Source organism: Cebus imitator, unplaced genomic scaffold (assembly GCF_001604975.1).
Source record: "Cebus imitator isolate Cc_AM_T3 unplaced genomic scaffold, Cebus_imitator-1.0 Scaffold588, whole genome shotgun sequence".
NCBI classification, from domain to species: Eukaryota; Metazoa; Chordata; class Mammalia; order Primates; family Cebidae; genus Cebus; species Cebus imitator.
Window position 1 is genome coordinate 1,043,884 of NW_016107903.1, and position 4,208 is coordinate 1,048,091.

The 4,208-nt window shown below is 46.6% G+C and overlaps 1 non-coding gene across 1 annotated transcript; it reads right to left on the minus strand.

The window, feature by feature from the left end:
* Positions 1-607: 607 nt before the first annotated feature.
* Positions 608-738, minus strand: LOC119469177. Its single transcript, XR_005197997.1, has one exon. It is a non-coding gene; the product is annotated as a small nucleolar RNA SNORA5 (small nucleolar RNA).
* Between the last annotated feature and the right edge of the window lie 3,470 nt (positions 739-4,208).

A 4,208-nucleotide genomic window follows, 5' to 3' on the forward strand; every position in this document is an offset into this window, starting at 1 on the left:
CTAAAGGATTATTATGGAAATAAAAGATACATTTATGTCCATTAAACTGTTTTAATGAAATTGGAAGCAACCTAAATGGTAAATAACGGGCATGATTAAGTTTTGGCTTATCCATTAGCTAGATACAATCACTGAAAATAAGATTTATGGAGAGTGTTCCATATCTGAGGAAAAGCATGAAAAATGAAGGCAATGATAATCTGTATATATAATTTCATTTTAAAAAGTACCTACATAGAAAAAGGCTGGAAAAATATTACAGAAAATGATAGTATTTATATTAGGGGAAAAGTCACTTGTAATCCTACTCACAACCAAACTTTTAGCCAGTTTTGTTTATTTGTTTGTGAGTGACAAAACATGATGGGACAAGGGAACTTGGGTGAGTACAACATTCCTGTTGAGAGTCAGAAACCGAGACACTGTCTGTCTAGCAAGGGAGTAAGGACAGCTATGATAGCATGTCCAAAATAACCCAGAGTGTGAAATCACAGGCTCCTAGACAGAGGGCACATGAAGCCCGAGCTTGGCCTGGGTAGGGTGAATGTGGCCAGGGAAGACATCTTTGTCTTTTGTTTTTCTAGAGGTGTCTGTAACCAAATAAATTTGGCGTCTGTAACCAAATTTATTCCTGAGTCCGAGACATAGGAACAGGGCCCATGAGTCAGTGTTTCTGTGACAGCGTTCTGGGTCAGTGCCTACAGAGGCAGGGCAAGCACCAAATTTGGCACAGCTGCATAGGGAGAACGTCTTTGAAGTCATGTCTTGTGTCTAGACTTAGGGAGACACGGGAGTGATTAGGGTAGACGTGGCCATATGTATATCTAGCTCCCCTGAATAGTCCCAGCATGAGTATTCATAAAGCCCCTTCTGTTCTCAAGAGTCCTGATTTGGATAATATGTGGTCCCCCTAATGATTGGAAAGGAGGTTGGAGGACATTCTGGGTTGATGATAATTGCTCTGCTGGTTGCCTCTAGTGCTTAAGAGACGGTGAATTGGCCGGGTGCGGTGGCTCACGTCTGTAATACCAGCACTTTGGGAGGCTGAGATGGGCAGATCGCTTGAGTTTAGGAGTTTGAGACCAGCCTGGCCAACATGGTGAAACCCTATCTCTACTAAAAATACAAAAATTATCCAGGTATGGTGGCACACATCTATAATCGCAGCAACTCGGGAGGCTGAGCCAGGAGAATCATTTGAACTCGGGAGGTGGAGGTTGCAGTGAGCCTAGATTGTGCCACTGCACTCCAACCTGGGCAACAGAGTAAGATGCCATCTCAATTTATAAAAAAAAAGAGATGGTGAATGAAAATTCCCTGATGCAGAGGTGGCCCCAGCCTGATGGAAAAGTGGTCCAGGTGTTGTAGATGAATATAGTTCTGCTATCCTGATAAAGATAACCCAGGTAGGTATTCCCAATCCGCCCCAGCATGTGGCTAGAATTCATATTTAACTTTGACCGAAGAGCTCCTTTTCCTCTTGCAGTCTTCCTCTTCCATCCCACAAGCCTGGTACATGACTATTAAAATCTCAGTAAGTAGAAGCTTAAGTAACAGTAACTAATTTGCCAGCTGAACCTTCCCCTATTTGCAACATTTTAGCATTAGCAAATTCTTGACTTTTCAGCCCTGGTATGGCTAGTGCAAAAATCAGTTCAAATGGTAGAGGATGGTAACTTTAAGCAGATAGGGACCTGGCCTGGGTGGGCTCTGTTTGCTTCCTGCTGTCTGCCCTCTCTTCTATTGGCCCTGTCAAGGCAGGCTTGTTGGGAACCCTATGAGTGGACTGCCAAGTTGACCGTTAGTGATCTAGCCTGGGAGCCAAGCCTAGGTTCATCTTGCAAGAAAAATGGGGTGATTGTGGAGAAGGCCCTCTCCCCTGTGCCCACAGGAGGACTGGTGTGACCCTGAGTGCCCCCAAATGCCTGGCTGGACATCTTGGGAGCACTGGCAAACAGGAGGTAAGGAAGACCTTCAGGCAGTATCTCCTCACAGGCAGCCTCAGCTCAGAGGGGCCCCCAGTCAGTGGAGAAGCCGTGACAGGTACAGCTGACAGGAGGTGTGAACAAACAGATCAACAGTTCAGGGATTGCCAAAGTAAAGAGACATCTAGATCTTTCACAGATGTTTTGTTCCGGTGTTTGATTGAGGGGCACAGGTGATGAGTGTTGGGGCAAACTCTGGCTTTTCCTGGACTCAAGCAAGAAATTACCTTCTGGCACCTGGATGCTATTTTAAGTCTCTAGTTAAGAGATAAGGGGAAACCACTGTCTCACTTAAGAGAGAACGCTCTGCTTTGGAGGCCAGGCTAGATATGGAATTGGCAGGAATCTGTCAAGATTTGTGGAGAGGACACCTGAGCAAGCACGGGCTAATGTTAAACCGTAGCTTCCTAGAGAGGTTGGGTGGGGGGGAAAGCTGACTTTTCAATGGGAGAGAAAGCACTATTGTGAAGGCTTAAACTGAAGCAGGTGTAAGCAAGATGGTTCTGCCCTCCCTCTTTTGGTTTTAACTTGCATCACAAGGAACAGGTGCTGTCAACAGTGAATTCAGTCTTTCTCCTGGGCCCAGAAGCAGAGAGGGATGCAGCCATGAAGGCGGTGGAACCGAGCCCTGACTAGTAGGTGTGAGGGGGATAGAAGTGAGGGCAAACGTTCTTCAGCGTGGGCGTCCTGAATCTCTCTACAGCTGACTCTCAGAAGTCCTAGGAGCCTGCTTTCTCAAAGAACGGTTCCATATCAGGTAATGACAAAAAACCAAAGTGAGATTAAAACTGGATTCTTTATGTTGAGCGTTAACGATAAAAGTTCCCGGCGACAGCATTCTGTTCAATGTTACGAAACTGTTAGAAATGGGGGTTAGTGATTAGGAGTGAATTGTTAATTTAATAGATATGTTTTATGGAAAATGATATAAATAAGTCCATGGAGCACTGCTTTTAGGCCTAATCAGTCACACCTGGAGGGGCCTAGCTGGCTGGCTGCTGTGTCCACCAGGTAGAAGTTTACCTAAATCGCTCGAAAGAAAATGTTCTGACACTAGAATTGCCATTTTAAAGCTTTGCAGCTTTAAACAACGTACAGCTCTTCAGAGTACTGTATCAATCTTATTGTAGGAGAGAGAGTGCATCTAACACTCAGTAAATGCTGGGCATTCTAGGCTGAATGCTAAGAAAATGAACTGCTGCCTTCGTTTAGCACTGTGTCCCCAGTAGTGTGCAGAATTTCGGGTTCAGGAGTAGACAAGCACAAGGGTTTTAGGGCCTTTGGACAGGCCAATGCCCTGTCAGCTTTGTAATTCTCCATACCACTTTCCTGGCTCCTGGGGCTCTGTTTTTCTCTTTGGCAATCCGTTTTCTCCAGCAGGATTCCAAATTCCCTATTGGAAGCTGAGCTCCATATCCTCAAGGCCCATGCTCCCTGAGCTAGTTATGAGTGCAGCTAATAGCTGGTGGTGGTCCACCGACCTCCCTGTTGGCCCTGCATCAGCTTGTGCTTCTGCCTTACAGCTGATGGAGGATCCTGTGGAAGGGCTCACTCACCCCAAGTGCAAGTGGCTGCCTGTTTTGGAGAGGGTTGAGAGGGGACGCACACTTTCTCCTCTGCACTGGGGACCAGCTGAGCTGACACCTCTGAACAGAAGTTCCTCTCCGTGTTCCTGCTGATGTGCTGAGCTCTCAGTTGGTCATTGGTTTTCCCCGTGCCTTCTCCGGGTTCTCAGGGGTCACCATTTTCTTTCTAGTTATCCCTACTCTAGAAGAGATTTAGGGGTGAGAGAAGAGGAGAAACATGTATTAGCCTCTTTAGTATCTTTGGTGAAGTGTGAGGAGAAAGAGGTAGCCATGATTGGTAGGAAAATGAGACTGTTAAGGGAGAAAAGTATGTCGATCCCTGTTATCACCCATCATTGCAGATGGCAAAAATCAGATCTTCTCAGCAACATCACTGACTGCCCTGCTGAGACACTGGAACTGGAGGGTGTCTTCTGGGAGACAGGCAGGGCATGGTGTGGAACGGCCAGTGTGAGTCACAGGAGGACAGCCAAGGGTGTGACTGGACTTGCAGTCAGTCCTGCCATGGGCATCACACACAGCTGGTGCTTGAGTGGGCTCACCTGCCTACCTGAGGAGCATGACAGGGAAGATGAGAAGTGTCTGGAGCCTCTTGGGGGGACTTTTCATCTAGAAGAGACACAACTGGCATCCCTAT